We start from the raw sequence: 20,987 nt of genomic DNA on the forward strand, positions 1-20,987 counted from the left end.
TATATATATATAATATAGTATAATGTGGGCTTCCCTAGTAGCTCAGATGGTAAAGAATATGCCTGCAATACAGGAGACCCAGGTTCAATCCCTGGGTTGGGAAGACATCCCTGGAGAAGGGAATGACTGACTACTCACTCCAGTATTCTTGCCTGGAGAATTTCATGGACAGAGGAACCTGGCAGGCTACAGTCCATGGAGTTGCAAGGAGTCAAACACGACTGAGTGGCTAACACACTTTCATAATAGTAATGTAATATAATTTCTTAGCTTTTAGCAATGTTATAATAAACCAGGGCCAATGACTTGATTCTAGAGGAAGCTGAGATGAATTCAGGCACAAGATAAAACTCCCATATAGGTGTTGTGTTAGTAGTACTGAAGAGTCATAATCAAAGTATTACTAAGAATCTCTTAGATTGACATGTCAAGCTGCCTTATCCAAGTTATATTTTTTTAAGCTTCATAATTCTTTTTTTTTCTTTTTCTGGCCTTGCAGGATAGCTTGCAATATAGCTTGCAGGATCTTGGTTCCCCAACCAGGAATCAAACCTGGGCACCCTGCAGTAGTTCAGAGTCCTAACCTCTGGACCATTGAGGTACCCATAATTCCTAAATTAAATATAATACTGAATTCAAAGCACATAAATCAAAAATTATATTTTAAGATAGAAAAAAAAACATAGTGCTTTTTGTACAATTTGTGCTTTAAGTGCTTACAATTGCAGTCTAGAAAGTCTGATTTCTACTAGTCAAAAGATTGTTGCATATCATGAATATAGAATTTACACACAATGAAGAAACCACACCTAGTTATATTATTCATCTAGGTTTTTCTTGAGTGAACACAGAATAAGATATTCTCAAAACCAGAACCAAATATTCATCTGCTAAAAGGCATAGATAAGTTGCTGCTGCTGCTGCTAAGTCGCTTCAGTCGTGTCCAACTCTGTGCGACCCCATAGATGGCAGCCCACTAGGCTCCTCCGTTCCTGGGATTCTCCAGGCAAGAACACTGGAGTGGGTTGCCGTTTCCTTCTCCAATGCATGAAAGTGAAAAGTGAAAGTGAAGTCGTTCAGTCGTGCCCGACTCTTAGCAACTCCATGGACTGCAGCCTACCAGGCTCCTCGGTCCATGGGATTTTCCAGGCAAGAATACTGGAGTGGGTTGCCATTGCCTTCTCCGATAGATGTTACTACTTCATAATATTTAAAAATGCTTTCAAATATATCACATCACTGATTATTTTAAATAGAACTTTGAGAAAGATACTATTATATTCCTTTTAGAGATGAGGTTAAAAGAGATTCATACACATTGCAAATGACCAAAAAAAAAAAAAAAAAGTCTCAAATTCAGATCTTGTTATGTTCCCCATAACAAAGCTTCCATCACTGGAGAACAGACATAATTTTTATAAACCTTGATTATATTACTGGCTCGCTATTCTTGAAAAGTCTTAGTCACTTAGTCGTGTCTGATTCTTTGTGACCCTATGGACTATAGTCTGCCAGGCTCCTCTGTCCAAGGGATTCTCCAAGCAAGAATACTGGAGTGGGTTGCCTTTCCCTTCTCCAGGGGTTCTTTCCGTTCCAGGAATGGAACCCAAGTCCCCTGTATTGCAAGCAGATTCTTTACCATCTGAGCCACCAGGGAAGAGTAATATTCTTGAACACAGACTGAATTGCTTTAGTTAATGTGGATGTATGGATGATCTTTTACTATTCTATCCAGATATCTTACCCTGCTCCCTTATATCCAACAATGCAAGGGGCATGGGGGAAAGGAGGCTAATGCTATTGGGGCAAACTGTGACCGTATTTTGAATTATTTATTTTGTAAATTAATTAATTTATTTTAATTGGAGATTAGTATCTTTACGATACTGTGATGGTTTTTCCATATATCAACATGAATTGGCCAAAAAGCTTATTTTCATGATAACTGGAAAATTTAAAATTAAAACACATTCATATACATCCTAAGATAGAATGTTTGCCAATATTTGGATTATCTTGCTAATATACAACTATATTAGCTAATATAATTCCTTCCCCAAATGTGAAATCTGTGAGCATCATAAGGAAAGATTCCCCACAGCAAATGTGTAGATCAGATTGAAATTGAAGATAAAATAGATCCACACATAATTGCAAATCCAGAGCTCTTTCTACTATGCAGTTAAATTTAAATATTAAAGATTTCATGAGTCCATTCAAATATTAAAGATTATCTCTTAGTTGAATCAGCTAAGAGGTTTGAAAAGACTATGAGCTATATAAAAATATATACAGTGCCAACTTTTCAATATTTCATACTTGGTCATTCTGCTCAATCCATTTTAATAAGATTTAAAAACTTTTAATGGTCACCACTGTTACTCCATATTTTATTGTTTTCTCTGATGATTTATACCAAAAAGTGGGAAAGACAGATATCATCAGTATTTCATCCCATAGGGATCCAGTGAAAATGTTTTTTGAGACACTTCTAAAAGTTATGTACTACTGGAAATTCTAAATATTTACTAGATTTGTTAAAATAAGTTGAATTAATCACCAAGGTAAGAAGAAAAGGCAATCATTGTTATATCTGATATATCTTGGATTTCTGAATTTCTGCATTTTTGAGCTTCTTAACATGAAAGATAAAATAGTGCTTGGGAAATACAGAAAAACAAGACAGTATATTTTCTATATAGAAAAACTGGCATTATGCCCCATCTTGGAAAAATAAAAAAATTGAGTATAATTAACCACATATAAAAATACAATTGCAAAAAATATTAGAAGTGAATCTTTTAAACCTGTAAACTTATAACTGTTTCTGTTTCCAAACTTACTAGGAAATCTTGAAAAAATGCATTTGCCTTACATTCCACTTCTCTTTACATCTCTAGTACTTAATCCACTAGCTGAAATACAGTGTTTAAAAACATTTTCTCAATTTTAGTGTTTCATAATAAATAGTATTGATTGCCACAACTTAAAACTCTAAGGTATTGAAAAGAGCATTACAGCCCAAACATAAAATATTCTGAATGAACACTTTGCCATCCTGATAAAATTCTTCCAAGAAGGGGAAAATGTCCATATGTTTTGTGATCCATTGGCTGAAAATATTACTTTGTGTTTTGTCATAACAGGCTGTTCTGCTGTAGAGACTTATGAATACTGGCTTATGTCCAGTTTGTATAAGAGATTAACTTTATCAAAGTCTCTGAAGATAAAAGGCTTAGGCCAATTCATGTGACTATGGGCACATAGCATATCCAATATGAACAAGCTTACAAAGGAACAAAGACTGTCTCATTTGTGGTGGAAGATATATGTACATAACTACTGCAAGCTTCTGCAATACAAGGAAAATTTGGCAGGCTTATTTCAATGTGGTCACCAAAACCAATTCCTTTTTTTTTTTTTCCTAAATGAAACTTCTGTGCACTGATTAGATAAGTAGAGAAATACTGCCAGGACTTGGAGAAAAACATTTTCCATCAATTAATGGTGAAACAGGGCTAGAGCATGAAATACCCTTCTTCCTAAGAACATGACTTTCAGTGGAGCAGAATCTCTTATCTCTTCCCATGATTCATTTCTTTGACACTTATCTTTCCCTTGGGGGTTTTTTCTGTAGCAGGATTTTGGCCATTGTGTATCAAGACTGTGAAGGGGACAATGGAGCCAAATTTAGCAGAAGTTGTTAGGGTGGTGGCATTCATCTTAACCTTATGTTTAGAAGTAGGTGATCAGGTCAACTGCCAGACATATTTGTTTGGTTTGTAGGAAAAGCCACTCAGTGGTGTTGGAAAGAAGGATGACATATCTGTCTTTTGGGGAGAATAAGGAGGGAAAAAGTCACGTGTCAATAATTCATAAATTGCTTTCTCAAAAATTAAAAATGAATATTTAAAGTCAAGTTCTTAGAGGAAAATCTCACTTCAAATGTGTATATGTTAAAATGCAGAAAGCAAGATTTTTATTTTTTCCAAAATTCTCCATACTAATGATTGAGAATTATGTCCTTTCATTGTATTTACCCCTTTTACAGTTATTAGGATATTGCATGATTATAAGAACTCCCCCATTATAACTGCAAATTATATCCTTTTTGTTTAACTTTGTGAAGACCCTAAAATGTATTTCTCCTGACAAAATATATGTAAACTCTTAGGAGTAGGCCAAAAGAAAATAATACCAAAATAGTTCAATTTTTAAATTTTTCTTTCCTATTGTCAAATAAACTCCAAACTTGCAAAAACGGAGCTTTAGTTCAGGAGCCCTATTTAGCATACATATAAATGCAAAGATTGTCTTTTCTAGTGAAAATAATCTGAGTACTGGAAAATCTACCATCATAAATATTTGGTCCTTAGTCTCATGTATTTTATGTGGAATTTTTTCTATTGTATCTTGTATTTCACTTTTGCAAATTAAATCCTTCAGCAAATAACTCAGTTCCCACTCTAAGCAGTAAATACTTGAGGTATTGGTATGATGGGTATCATAAGCTTATGATATTGTTAATTCTGAAGGAAACTTGCTCAGTGATCATTTAGATTTAGGATTAGAATATCTTTGTAAAAATCATCTTCACTCTGACTCTAATTTTCACTTGAGAATTCCTGTGTAAATAATTTCAAGGGAAGCAGAAAAAAGCAATCTTATTCCCTGGGTTGGTTAATGTATAAAGTAAACATAAAAAAAAAAAAAATAAAGCAAACATATCTGAAAAATCAACCTTTAATGAGCAAGCACAAGTACTGTTAACTAAGTATGTAATTTTTGTAAATTATTGCACTTTACTCTTATAAGAAGAAAGTTTTAACATTTTTATTTTACAGATGGAGAAAATTGTACTTAATGGCATTAAATAACTTACTTGAAGTAACACAACACAAGTGAATACTGGATCCAGAATGCTGAAAATATTTTATATCATATTTTGAACACCATTAAACTGATGGCAGAATTTCTCCTGTTCAGTGTCTTAATGACAGACAGAGCTATCTTATCACCTTTTGGAATTACTTTCTCTGTAGTTTAACTCCCAGGGCCTTTATTACTTTTATGAGCTTTAAAGCAGTCTACCTTTATTATAGACTTTACAAGCTTGTCTTAACACTATTGGAGATTTTAAGTTTACCTCAGGACCCATGCCTTTTTTATATGTTAATAACAGTAGGTAATCAATAATGAATGTTTGTCAAAAGTTATTATCTTTTATAAAACATCACAAAGATTTCCTAACACCTTGTTCATTGTATAAAGATGACTTTTTAGATTAGTAAGCAAACATTGGATCAGTAACTCACCATATCTTAACCATAATTTTTTAAACTATCACTTTTCTTTGCTCTATCACATTAAGACTTCTAAATCTGATCTCCTGGTTGTCCTATTTTGAAGACTTCCATTCAATTTTTACAAACATTTATTTCATAATTATTGTTTTAGCATACTTAGGCTCAACAATCACCACCACCTCTGCAGAGAAAGGCTTGTTTTCATCCTTTGCAATATCTACTTTCCTTTTTTTCAATTTTTATTTTATATTGGAGTATAGTTAATTTACAAAGTTATGTTAGTTTCAGGTGTATAGCAAAGTGATTCAGTTAAACGTACACACACACACACATATATATTTTCTTTTTCCAATTCTTTTTCCATTTAGGTTAGTACAGAATACTGACTTCCCTGTGCTATACAGTAGGTCCTTGTTGGTTATCTTTTTTTAAATATAGCAGTGTGTATATCTCAATCCCACACTCCCAATCTACCTCTCGCCCTTCCCCCATGGTAACCATAAATTCATTCTCTACGTCTCTAGGTCTGTTTTATAAATAAGTTCATTTGTATCATTTTTTAAATATTCTGAATATAAGTGATGTCATTATATGAAAGACAAATATCTTTCTCTTCCCTGTTCTTGGATTGGAAAATGCAGTATCTTCTTTCAGTTACTCAAAACCCGATTTTAGACTTTCAGACCCCCATCTAAACTATCAATTTGGCTTCCCTTCAAACAAAAACATATGTCTCTATCTTTATCCGTATTTCTATGTAAATATGTCTAATTCTTCCATATGTTTAGTTCTTGTCTAAACAAGACTCAAAATTTCTGAACGAGACATGATCTATCTTTTACATGCCCTTAATATTGATCTAAACTTGTAGTACTAGTAGAGGGTAAGCCACTGGGAAATATTAAGCAAATATGGAAGTAGAAAATACTAAAATGATTAATTTCCATTGTTAGACAAATTAGTGCCAGTTGCCCAGGCTTAAGAGCTCTATCACTTTTTTTGCCAATGTTCTGAGTTAGTTACTCTAAATGTGTTTTATTAACATACTACATGATCAGCAGATGTTCACTTATACTGAATTGACAACAGGCTCATTCATGTCAAGGTTTATTTGTATAACCATCTTGTCCGACCATATGCATAACCATTTGATCTGTTGGAGTTATTAGTTCACTCATATTATTCTCAGGATGGTAGACAGCTAAAATAATGCTGGGCTTTTATGAAAGTGCTCCAGATGTTTAGCACCAAAAATTTAGAATTTGAAATTCAAATAGCACATTATACATTATTAGATCTGTTAAGATCTGTTTCCAGAGGCTCTTAAATACTTGCTCTTTTCTTTCTATCTCCCTAGTGCACTATATTTCTTTGCCCCAAATGGAAATACTTCATTGACATTTGTAAGATATTACTGGCATTAATTCTTATCCTAAAATATGTAATGCATTCATATAGAGTAAAATAGAACTACCAATTATTACTTGCTTATGTGAACCAATAAAACAAGTGTGAATAGTTTTAAAATAAGTGACATACATACAACTCTATCAAGATGCTGAGAAGCAAGCTACCATATTACTAAGTTTCTAAAAATTGTATGTAAAAGCAAAATGATTATACTATAACCAGAAATTTGGGCTCATTTATATAAGGAAACTAGATGATATCTATAATTGGACACAGCTGGACATAACTGGACATATCATCGGTTATAATCCAAGGGAAAAACCTGCCTGTTGCTACTTTGAATATCTAGAGGGAACTTGGGAGAGGACAAGAAGCACCAGACTGGTTGACAACTTTCTTCTTTGGTTAAAAAGCATTGTCGAAGAGAGGAGTATCCTCTATAAAACAACACAGTTGCTACTACAAAAAAAAAAAAAAAACTTCCTGAGTGAGCTCTTTCCTGGTAACACAGGTCATTGCTGGGAAGGGGTCATGGGCAATGGGAAAAACATAGCATAGCAGGAACCACCTTGTCTCCTCACCCAGCAGAGAAGGCTAAGGAGGTGCAGAAGAAGAGGTGAGAAAAAAGCAGAGTGGAAGGTGGAAATTCTTCTTGATATGCTGTATGCATCAGAGTTTGATCACTTATACATAAAAGTTTGATCACTGTATGCATATACTGTATGCATAAAGTTTAATCACTTTGTCAAGATTTTCCAGACAAAAATTGCTTATTGTTTAACTCCATGTGTTCCCTGCACTGGGAGATCCTAGCTACCTTTTGCCTGTGGAGATCAGGGCAACCACCTGTGTGTTAGTTCCCATTCTGAAGAATAGTCTTACAAAGACTAGCACCACGCATGGACCTGCTTCATGTATTAACATGGTACACTGTATCATTAGTTTGCTTGCTTGGCCTGCTTACATTTCTGTGGATATTCTAACATCATTAATTAATGCCCAGATAGTCAAAAGATTATAAATGACATCTATTATTACACAAGTAACAGATGCTCATTCTAAAAGAGAACTTTTAATGCAGATAAGATCACCTGATGTCTTAAAGACAGATTCCCAAATGAAGTCAGTGGTGGAGGGGTCCCATTGGCTCACAGCACTATTGGAAGGTCCAAGCTACACCCAGGCAGACACACAGCAAATTTCAATGGATTAGCTGATTGGCAGCTTAATCAATTTAGGTATGTTATACTCTTTTGGAGAAGCTAATTTAAAACAATGTTCTTATGTGCATGTGATGCAAACTTGGAAAATGTTAATATCAGACCTTTAACTCTATGCACAAATAACTTCCTACAGGTGGCATTATTGGGAATAAGAATAGATATTCACATTTCCTGATAGTGATCAAGCGATAATTTCCTCAAGTAAAATAGTAGATCTAGGTTAACATAATTTTTCAGAAGTAATATTGTTAAGAACTGGATTGTATCTTTCTAAAACATACATGTTGAAGTTCTAACCACTAGTACTGAAAAATGTATTTGGAAACAGAGCCTTTAAAAAAGTGATTCAGTTAAAATAAGATGGGACTTTGCTGGCAGTCCAGTGGTTAAGCCTTTGCCTTCCAATGCAGGGGATGCAGGTTTGATCCCTGGTTGGGAAACTAAGATCCCACATGCCTCATGGCCAAAAAACCAAAATATAAAAAATAAGCAATACTGAAACAAACTAAAGACTGTAAAAATGGTCCACAAAAAAACTTTATAAAAAAATAAATGAAACAAGGTTATTAGGATACCTGGAGTAAAGTAAGTACTTTACTTAGAGAGTAAGGGACCAGTAAAGTTTGGTCTCAGAGTACAAAATGAAAGAGGGCAAAGGCTAACAGAGTTTTGTCAGAAGAACACACGTCATAGCAAACACTCTTTCCCAACAAAACAAGAGACAACTTTACACATGGATATCACCAAATGGTCAATACTGAGATCAAGTAGACTATATGTCGTATTCTTTGCAACCAAAGATGGAGAAGCTCTATAGAGTTAGCAAAGACAAGACTAGAGGTGACTGTGGCTCACCTCATGAGCTTTTACTGTAATAACCAGGGTTAAATTTGAAAAAAAAAAATAGGGAAAACCACTGGGCCATTCATATATGACCTAAATCAAATCCCTTATGATTACAGTGGAGGTGACAAATAGATTTAAGGAATTAGATATGATAGAGTGCTTGACGAACTATGGATGGAGGTTTGTAACATTGTACAGAAGGCAGTGACCAAAATCATCCCAAAGAAAAAGAAATGCAAGAAGGAAAAGTGGTTGTCTGAAGAGGCTTTACAAATAGCTGAGGAAAGTAGAGAAACAAAACCAAGGGGAAAAGAGAATGATATACCCAACTGAATGCAGAGTTCTAGAGAATAGCAAGGAGAGATAAGAAAGCTTTCTTAAATGAATGATAAAAAGAAGTAGAGGAAAATAATAGAATGGGAAAGGCTAGAGATCTCTTCAAGAAAACTGGAGATATCAAGGGAACAATTCATGCAAAGATGGACTCAATAAAGGACAGAAATGATATGGACTGAACAGAAGCAGAAAGATTAAGAAGAGGTGGCAAGAATACACAAAAGAACTATACAAAATAGTTCTTAATGACTGGGATAATTATGATGGTGAAGTCATTCACCTAGAGCCAGTCATCCTGGAGTGTGAAGTCAAGTGGGTCTTAGAAAGCATTACTACAAACAAAGCTAGTGGAGGTGATGGAATCTCCATTGAGCTGTTTCAAACCCTAGAAATATGATGCTGTGAAAGTGCTATACTCAATATGCCAGCAAATTTGAAAAACTCAGCAGTGGTCACAGGACGGGAAAAGTCAGTTTTCATTTCAATCCCAAAGAAGGACAGTGCCAAATTTTTTTCAAACTACCAGACAATTGCATTCATTTAGCATGCTATTAAGGTTATCTCAAAATCCTTCAAGCTAGGCTTCAGCAGTAGGTGAACTGAGAACTTCCATATGTACAAGCTAGGTTTAGAAAAGGCAGATATCAAAGATCAAATTGTCAATATTCATTGGATCACAAAGAAAACAAGGGAATGCCAGAAAAGCATCTACTTCTGCTTCATTGACTACACAAATTTTGACTGTGTGAATTATAACAAAATGTGGAAAATTCTTAAAGAGATGAGAATACCATACCATAATACTTGTCTCCTGAGAAATCTGTGTACAGGTCAAGTAGCAACAGTTAGAACTGGGCATGGAACAATGGACTGGTTCAAAATTGGGAAAGGAGTAAGACAAGGGTATATATTGTCACCCTGTTTATTTAACTTATATGCAGGCTACATCATGGGAAATGCTGAGATGAATAAATCACAAGCTGGATTCAAGATTACCAGGAGAGATATCAATAACCTCAGCTATGCAGATGATATCATTCTAATGGCAGAAAGTGAAGAAGAACTAAAAAGGCTCTTGATGAAGGTGAAAGAAGAAATTGAAAAAGCTGGCTTAAAGGTCAACATTCTAAAAACAGAGATCATGGCATCTGGTTCCATCGTTTCATGGCAAATAGAAGGGGAAAAGGAGGAAGCAGTGACAGACTTTGCTTTCTTGGGCTCCAAAATCATTGTGGATGGTGACTGCAACCATGAAATGAAGACGTTTGATCCTTAGAAGGAAAGCTATGACAAACCTAAACAGTGTATTAAAAAGCAAATACATCACTTGGTCGACAAAGATCTGTATAATCAAAGCTGTAGTTTTTCCAGTAGTTATGTATGGATATGAGAGTTGGGCCATAAAGAAGGCTGAGCACTGAAGAATTGATGTTTTTGAATTGTGGTGCTGGAGAAGACTTTTGAGAGTCCCTTGGCCTGTAAGGATATCAAACAAGTCAATCCTAAAGGAAGTCAACTTTGACTATTCATTGGAAGTAATGATGTTGAAGCTTAAGCTCCAATACTCTGGCCACCTTTTGTGAAGAGTTAACTCATTGGCAAAGACCTTGATGCTGGGAAAGATTGAAGTCAAAAGGAGAAAAGCTGGCAAAGGCTGAGATGGTTAGATACAATCACCAACTCAATGGACATGAATTTAAGCAAACTCTGGGATATAGTGCAGCACATGGAAGCCTAGAGTGCTGCCGTCCATGAGGTTACAAAGAGTCAGACAGAACCTAGCAACTGAACAACAACAACAAGGTTGTAACGATGTGTCCTAATCCAATCCTACTGGTATCCTTGGAAGAAGAGGCCCTCTGGACATACATACATACATACAGAAAAAAGATAATTTGAACATACAGGGAGAAGATACCCAGCTACAAGCCAAAAAGAGAGGCCTCAGAAGAAACCAATCCTGCCAATTCCTAGATGTTAAACTTTTAGCCTCCAGAGTTGTGAGAAATTAATGTCTGTTGTTTAAACCACCCAGTCTGTGATATTTAGTTGTGCCCTATCAGATTAAGGCACATGCTAGTACCCCAGTGGCTGGAGGGTATGAAGCCATATATGCCCTCTGTTCAGATGACTCAGAAGCTTTCCTCAGTCAAGTCAGTTCTCTCTGAGGTGCTGTATTGGTGTTTGAGTTTTCCATGCCAAAAGTACAAAGAAATATGGAACTGAGCCTGACATAATGACTTTGAACTGTCTGCTGATCTCAGGGAGTTGTGCCACCTGAATTCTAGGATTACAGCCAGGTTTCTGCCTGTAGGCAGATGTTATCTGTTACAGCTCTGCATGGCTATGGTTCAGCCCTTGTTAACAGGTTTATTACTTTTGCCTTTCTATTGATGACAGGGAAACAATTAAAAAGAAGATATCATTATGTTCTATGAAAGGATTCATAGGGATCTGTGTATACTTGTCCCCCATGGTGGTAGACTGTGAAACAGGCTTACTAGAAAAATTATGCTACTGATTCAAACCGAAGTCCCAGTACTACCAAGGAGCTTCTTATCAGGACTAAGATGTTACTCGATAAATTTGGCATGAAGTGAAGTGAAGTGAAGTGAATGTCGCTCAGTTGTGTCTGACTCTTTGCGACCCCATGGACTATACAGTCCATGGAAATTTGGCATAGCAAATGTGTTTGTAAACTCGCTTCAACTCTGAAAGTTGGAGAAGATAAGACAAACTATTATAGGTAAAATTCACCAAGTGTCCTGGGCAGGCACCTAGGAGCATCCCTAATCTTGCCAAGGGATGCTTTCATAGGAAACTGTGTGTGTGTGCTTAGTCGCTCAGTCATGTCTGACTCTTTGCAACCTTGTGGATTGTACCCTGCCTGGCTCCTCTGTCCATGGGATTCTCTAGGCAAGAATACTGGATTGGGTTGCCATGTTATCCTCCAAGGGATCTTCCTTACCCAGGGATCAAACCTTTGCCTCCTGCATTGTAGGAAGATTGTTTACCTGCTGAGCCATCAGGGAAGCCCATAGGAACTTGAAGCAGGGTCAAAGGGACACAGTGTCAGGCAGATACCATCCAGCAAAGAAGCCTTATCTCTCATGGCAGGAGGATTGAGGAGAGGTGATAGGAATTCAGAAAGCAGGGTTTGTGGATCTTCTAGGCTACTGGTGCCACAGGCTTCCTGGTTTGTTTCCAAGATACATGGAACTTCAGTAGTTAGCAAATAAAATGGAAAAACAGAGAGGGTGTCAGAGAGCTGATCCAGTTGTAAGCCACTAGTAGTGGTACTAGTCAAGCCAAGATACATAACTGCAAATTTTATCCTTGGCCTATCATGACATTCTACACTCACAGGGAAAATAATAGCAATTCATAGCACAGGTAAATCAAGGAAACCTTGTGCAAAAATCATAAATTAATATAAACCTTTGGTGAGGCTAAAGAAAATGGTTACTGCTACTCAGGGTTAGAGATAATAGCAGTAGCAAAGCCACAAAAACAAACAGAGAAAAGCATTAAATAAGTGTCATGTGTGGGTGCCTACTCAGCTGTGTCCTACTCTTTGTGACCCTTTGGACTGTAGCCTTTCAGGTTCCTCAGTCCATGGGATTCTCCAGGCAAGAATACTGGAGTAGATTGCCATGCCCTTCTCCAGGGGATCTTCCTGACCCAGGAATGGAACCTAGGTCTCCTGTGTCTCCTACATAAATAACGGCCATAAACATATTACCTGAGCATAGTTTGAATACACACCCCACTTGTGGAAATATTTGGGAATGATATAGATTTTTTTTCCCCCCTGCACACTGTCCCTGAAAGGAGCAGTAACTATGGCTTTTCACCTTGTGAGGGTACTATTATCACCCACGCCTCATAAACTAAAATATAGTTAGTGATCCACAGGCCAGAGGGTCTAAAATGTAGTAAAAGTTAAGGCTACCATTCCAGTTAATATTGGCTCTGAAGGAATTCATTATTTATGGCCCATTTAGGGCAAAGTAATCATAACTATACCACATTAATAATTTTCTTCTTATAGCTCATTGGACAGTATTCTTCTATAGGTTAATATATTTAAAGGACAATGTGCTAATTTTTTAGTATCAGAGATAAAGCTAATAGCTGGTTATTTTCCTGTAACAGAATTGACCTTTGAACACAGAAAATATCTCCAGATATTTTTCAAACTGAATTATTTTTCATTACTACCTCTCTGAACTCTGGGTCAAATGGGGAGAAAGTTGAGTTTCTTAGTCCTGTGAACATAAAGTTTGTATTTCTCAAGTCTCCAACAATATGGTACATGTTAGTCATACCTAGATATGAAATTTTTCCACATCATCCAATCAGAGGAGGAAGTACAGTTATATGTGTTGATTAAAGCAGAGATTAAAAAAAAAAAAAAACTTGGACTAAAGTATGCATCCTATGATTTCGGGCACATCATATGACATGGTTAGCTAGTCATAGGCCTTATCACGTAAGGAATACTTTACAGGTTACACTTTCAGCATAATTTTCAAAATGTCTCAAGTTCTATCATCAAAACTCAATGACAATGACATTATCATAAAATGGCAAAGTAAAGACCTCTGAAAATGAGCTCCTCCAAAACAAAATTTTTTTAAATATAAATATTGTTTATTTCAGAACTCTGAAAATCAACCAAAGATTTGCAGCAATCCAGGCAAAATTTATTCAAGAAAATCAGTTGACTCTCAGTTAAGCACAGCAACTTTTGTGGCATTTTAACTTGCCCCACTCCCATTCCTTGTTCTCCAGCTCTGTGATAGCCTTGAAAAATAGCAATCCCAATGCAGCCTGGTAGCCATTGGAGGGAGCAGAACAGGACTGCATTACTTTCAAAGCCTCGTTACCAAAGAATTGTCATTATTTAACTTGCTGATTGTTCCCTAGAAGATCCCGCTTACAAGATTGCCTGTATTGACCTAATCTGGAGCTCACTCGGAGCAAAAAACTCTTCATCTAGGGGATGTTTGTCAAAAGCAATTACAGGCAAATGTCTTAACTTCATACCGCTTGGCATAAAGTAAGGTAATGGCTGATGCAGACAAAGACCAATCAAAAAGATTAAAAGGAAAGCTGAGGAATGAGATGTCCATAATATTTCTGAAAAGTTGTGCCATATTCTGAGAACCTAGGAGACCATACACAGGTGTATTTGCCCAGGTAAGACTTGTGAGAACCTAAGCTGTCATATCTAGCTAACTTTGAAGATTTACATACAATGAAGGAAAATGCAGAAGAGTTAACTGCTTTATGGAGTGCTGAAAACAGGCCTGGACGTAAACACAAAGCCACTCAGCAGACTGGGGGATTTGTTGGTTCCTGACATTTAAGGAAATATCTGTTCAATCATTATTTAAGCCAAAGTAAAGCTAACAGAGTAGAGATATCAGTGATCACATACAAGAAAAAATACTGAATTTACAGAGTTAATTCAGAAGTCCCTACTGATAGAAAAGATAGCAACAATAGCAGACTCTGGAAAGGGGAGAATTACACTGTATTATTTTTAAATTTCCAGTTAACCACAACAACAACAAGAAAAATAGAGACATGCAGATAAACAACAACGTGTTATCCATATATAGGGGGGAAAATCAACAAATAGATATGACTTTTAAGGATGCCCAGACATTCGGATATCAAACAGAGAATATCATTAAATATTATTAAAACACAAAAACTACATATAGACACACACGCACACATATATATGTATGAATATATTTTTTGAGTGTGTGTATATATATATATATATATATATATATATAATGTAGAAATTTTAAGTTTGAAAGTATGATAGCTGAAGTAAAAACATTTACTAGAGGGGCCCAAGAGCATGTTGTATAAAAGAAAGAATTGATGAACTCGAATGTAGCCCATTTGAGATTATCCTGTCTGAGCAGTCGAAACAAAATATGATGAAGGAAATTTGCCAGTATCTCAGATATATGTAAGAGCATATTTTCTGTTTTCAGTTACACAATGGGAGTCCCAGAAGGAGAGAAAGGAGGGAAAGGGGCAGAGCCTTTTGAAAGGACATTATGCCTCAGTAATCTGAGTATAAAAATTATACAAATTGTGTACTTTAATGACAGTGTGACAAAGTTAGAAATCAATAATAGAATAAAAGTTGAGAACTTATTACAATATTTAGTGTAAATTAAATATATCCTCCTAAATAGCCAATGAATTAAAGGAAAAAATCACAAGGAACTTTGAAAATATCTTGAGATTAATGAAAATGAAAATGAAAATGTTGGCAAAGCTTATTCTAAAACTACACAAAACTTATGAGATGGAGTGAAATAGGATTTAGAAGGAAATTAATATCTGTAAATGCATATATCAAAACATTAAGTTCCTCAAGAAAAGAAGCTGAATTTCTACCTTAAAAAGATTGAAACAGAAAAGCAAATTCCAAACCAAGCAGAAAGAAGGAAACAATAAAAATAGAACAGGAAGAATGGCACTGAAACATGTATAATATCATATATGAAATGAATCACCAGTCCAGGTTCAATGCATAATACTGGATGCTTGGGGCTGGTGCACTGAGACAACCCAGAGGGATGGTACAGGGAGGGGGGAGGGAGAGGAGTTCAGGATGGGGAACACGTGTATACCTGTGGTGGATTCATGTTGATGTATGGCAAAACCAATACAATATTATAAAGTAATTAACCTCCAATTAAAATAAATTAATTAAAAAAAGAAATAAATGAAATAGAAAATAAAAATAGAGAAAAATGTCCTTTTCTTTAATTTTTATTTTATATTGAAATATATTTGATTAACAATGTTTTGTTAGTTTCAGGTGTGCAACTAAGTGATTCAGTTATAAATATGCATGTATCTATTCCTTTTCAAATTATTTTCCCGTTTCAGTTATTACAATATATGGATCAGAGTTCCTTGTGCTATACATAGGTCTATGTTGGTTATCTCTTTTAAATATAACAGTGTGTACATGTTAGTCCCTTAAACAAAGACAGATATCAATAATATCACTTATATGTACTCTCTAAAAGAAATTATACAAATGAACTTATATACAAAATAGAAACAGACTCACAAATTTAGAGAATTTTTTTTTAAAGGAAACTGTGACTTTGATACACAGAGTACATCATGAGAAACGCAGGGCTGGAAGAAGCACAAGCTGGAATCAAGATTGCCAGGAGAAATATCAATAACCTCAGATATGCAGATGACACCACCCTTATGGCAGAAAGTGAAGAGGAAGTAAAAAGCCTCTTGATAAAAGTGAAAGTGCAGAGTGGAAAAGTTGGCCTAAAGCTCAACATTCAGAAAACGAACATCATGGCATCTGGTCCCATCACTTCATGGGAAATAGATGGGGAAACAGTGGAAACAGTGTCAGACTTTATTTTGGGGGGCTCCAAAATCACTGCAGATGGTGACTGCAGCCATGAAATTAAAAGATGCTTAGTTACTCCTTGGAAGAAAAGTTATGAGCAACCTAGATAGTATATTCAAAAGCAGAGACATTACTTTGCCGACTAAGGTCCGTCTAGTCAAGGCTATGGTTTTTCCTGTGAGAGTTGGACTTGAAGAAGGCTGAGCATCGAAGAATTGATGCTTTTGAACTGTGGTGTTGGAGAAGACTCTTGAGAGTCCCTTGGACTGCAAGGAGATCCAACCAGTCCATTCTGAAGGAGATCAGTCCTGGGTGTTCTTTGGAAGGAATGATGCTAAAGCTGAAACTCCAGTACTTTGGCCACCTCATTCGAAGAGTTGACTCATTGGAAAAGACTCTGATGCTGGGAGGGATTGGGGGCAGGAGGAGAAGGGGACGACCGAGGATGAGATGGCTGGATGGCATCACCGACTCAATGGACGTGAGTCTGAGTGAACTCTGGGAGTTGGTGATGGACAGGGAGGCCTGGTGTGCTGCGATTCATGGGGTTGCAAAGAGTTGGACACGACTGAGCGACTGAACTGAACTGAACTGAACTGTGCCTTTGAAAGAATGAATGGTGGACAAACTTTAGCTAGCCTGACTGGAAAAAGGAAAAAGTGAAGAGATACCAATTATTATGATGAGAAATGAAAGAGGGACATTATAATTGACCTTAAAGGGAAAAAAATGAATTATAAAGAAGTAGTAGTTAACTTGGATATAATAAGTAAATTCCTAGAGAGACACAAACTACCAAAACTGATTAAAGAAGACATGAAAAATCCAAGTAGCTGTAAGTAGTAGAGTACTGGGCAGCAAACAAAAAATTTCCAACAATGAAGAGGCCAGGACTGAATGCATTCTCTGGAATTCTACAAATGTTTAAAAAAGAATTAATACCAATTGGTCTTAAAATATTCCAAAAAGAAGAAAAAAAAAAAAAAAAAAAGAGCCAGGAACTTGTCATAAGTTATTCTAGGAGGCTGATTTTTGTCTTAATACAAAAACCAGAAAAGACCTTATTTTTACTTATAATAGCATTGAGCATTGAATCTCTGGCCTACCTCATATAAGAATTAACTCAAAATTGATTGAAGACATAAATGTAAGGGGTAAAACAATAAATATTTTAGAAGAGAAAATAAGTATAAATATTTGTGAGTGTAAATTAGACAATGATTTCTTAAATATGACATCAAAGCACAGACAATCAAGAATAAAATATAAATTGGACATCTTCAAATTAAAAAAAATTGTGCCTCACAGGACACTCTAAAGAAAGTGAAAAGATGACACACAGAGGAAGATAAAATATTTGCAAATCATGTATCTGATAAGAGTCTAATATTTAGAATATAAAAAATCTCATAACGATGATAAAGAGAAAACTAGATTACAAATAGACAAAGATTTGATTAGATATTTTCCTAAAGATTTTATACAATGGCCATGAGCAGATGCTCAACATTATTAGTCACTAGATAAAATAAAAACCAAAATGAGGTATTTTATACCTGCTAGAATAGCTAAAATCAGAAATGGAAAATAGAAAGTGTTGAGGAGGGTATGGAGAAGGTGGTCCTGAGAAACTGATGGTAGGAATGTAAATTATTGTAGCAACTCTGAAAAGCAGTTTGGCAACTCCTCAAAGGTAAACAACTAAATAATCATGTGACTTAGCAATTTCACATTCCAATATGAATCCAAGATAAATGAACATATATTTGCACAAAAAAATTGTATACAATGTTCAAAGCAGTATTATTCATAATAACCAAATATGGAAACTACCCAGAAAGGATGAATGGATAAATGATATATGCTATATATATATAATGGAATATTACTCATTCATAAAAAGGAGTGAAATATTGATATGCTACAACATGGGTGAACCTTGAAAATATATTGCTAAAATAAAGAAACCAGGCATAAAGGCTACATATTGTATGTTGTCATTTATATTGAATGTCCAGAACAGGAAAATCCATAGAGACAGAAAGTAGTTTACTGGTGTCCAGGGGCCAGAGGAAGGCAGAAATGGAGAGTGACAGATAATAGGTATGAGGTTTCATTTTGAGGGTAATGAAAATACTCTGGGTAGTGATGATGATTGCACAACTTTTGGACTGTACTATTGGGCTCCAAAATCACTGCAGATGTTGACTGCAGCCATGAAATTAAAAGACGCTTCCTCCTTGGAAGAAAAGTTATGACCAACCTAGATAGCATATTGAAAAGCAGAGATATTACTTTGCCAACAAAGGTCCATCTAGTCAAGGCTATGTTTTTTCCAGTGGTCATGTATGGATGTGAGAGTTGAACTGTGAAGAAAACTGAGTGCTGAAGAATTGATGCTTTTGAACTGTGGTGTTGGAGAAGACTCTTGAGAGTCCCTTGGACTGCAAGGAGATCCAACCAGTCCATTCTGAAGGAGATCAGCCTTGGGATTTCTTTGGAAGGACTGATGCTAAAGCTGAAACTCCAGTACTTTGGCCACCTCATGTGAAGAGTTGACTCATTGGAAAAGACTGTGATGCTGGGAGGGGTTGGGGGCAGGAGGAGAAGGGGACGACAGAGGATGAGATGGCTAGATGGCATCACTGACTTGACGGATGTGAGTCTGAGTGAACTCTGGGAGTTGGTGATGGACAGGGAAGCCTGGTGTGCTGCAATTCACGGGGTTGCAAAAAGTTGGACATGACTGAGCGACTGAACTGAACTGAACTGATAGACCTCTGAATGGTTTAAAGGATGAATTTTATGATAGGCTAATTAAATTTCAATTAAAATATCTACGCACAATGTTTTAAAATGACAAAGCAAAAAAATAATGGGAATTTTTTCCTATATTTCCAAAAAAATAATTTTAAAAGGTGTAGCTATAAACCCAATGAATTGCATGTATATGAATTATATCTTCATAAAGCTGTTTTTTAAAAGTATAAATATGAAAAATTATAGAAGATGGTGGAGGAATAGGACGGGAAGACCACTTTCTCCCTCACAAATTCATCAAAAGAACATTTCAACGCTGAGCAAACTCCACAAAACAACTTCAGAATGCTGGCAGAGGACATCAGGCACCCAGAAAAGCAGATCATTGTCTTCAAAAACAGTTAGGAAAAAATATAAAAGATGAAAAAAGAGACAAAGGAGGTGGGGCGGGAGCTCCGTCCCAGGAAGGGAATCCCGTTCCGGGAAGGGAATCTAAAGAAGAGAGGTTTCCAAACACCAGGAAACACTCTCCCTGCCGAGTCTGTGGCGAGCCTTGCAAGCACAGAGGGCAACATAACAGGAAGGAAAAATAAATAAATAATTAAAACCAACAGATGACAAGCTCCCAGGGGAAAAGCAGCATAGACGCCTGCATCCGCCACTAGCAAGTGGGGGCAGGGCAGGGAGGTGCGGGAGGCGCGGGCTGCAGTGCTTGTTAAGAATCGGCAAGAATGCCCCACGCGTAACCAGAACAAACTAACTTGGGCTAGCAAACCAGACTGTGGGATAGCTACCACGCGAAAAGCTTGAACATAAGACACCACCAGGACCGCGCACAGAACAAAGGATGGAACGGAAATAGCCGGCTGCAGACCATCCCCCGCCAGGGACAGGCAGCCAGAGCCGTAAGGGCTGGAAGGGGGCAATCACAGCCCCGGAGAGACTTTACCACCAAACTGCAAGCAGGCTTCTCTGCTAAGACTTCTGGGGGTTCTGGACAGTCACCATCTGCCTCACAAGGGGCGCCAGCAGTACACCCAGAAAACTGAGCAGCAGAGACGGGAAAGGTGATAAGTCACAGCGACCGCGCTCGCCAAACACCTGAGCTACTCAGACCTGGGAAAGGCACAAAATGCAGTCCCAACCGAATCTGCACCTCTTAGGGCTACCTGAGCACCGAGACCGGGGAGGTGCACATAGCCTAGGGCCAGCCTCAGACGGTTCCCCGCGGAGCAACATAGAGCGTGAGCGGTTTGTCCACTGCGAGAAGGGGCAGGCCTAGTGGGGCTGAGACACTGCGTGCACACGACAGTGTTATTTGTTTTCAGAGCAACTGAACAAGTGAGTCCCCCCCAAAAAAGTGTCCACCACCGCTCCCCCTGTGTCAGGACGGAAATCAGACACTGAAGAGAGCAGCAAACAGAAGAAGTTAAACAGATGGAACCACCTTGGAAGTGACCCCACACTGCCCACAACACCAGAGAAAGGGCCAGATATATCTTTACTATTTTTATGATCATTCTTTTTTTTTCTTTTTCTTTCTTTCTTTCTTTTTTTTTTTTTTGTTGTTGTTTTTTGTTGATGTTGTTGTGTGGTTGCTTTTTCTTCTTCTTTTTGTTTCTAACTTTTTAACATTGTTAAGTCCTCTATTTCTCCTTTAATTTTTATTTCTATAACCTACTATGA

Source organism: Oryx dammah, unplaced genomic scaffold (assembly GCF_014754425.2).
Source record: "Oryx dammah isolate SB20612 unplaced genomic scaffold, SCBI_Odam_1.1 HiC_scaffold_11077, whole genome shotgun sequence".
NCBI classification, from domain to species: Eukaryota; Metazoa; Chordata; class Mammalia; order Artiodactyla; family Bovidae; genus Oryx; species Oryx dammah.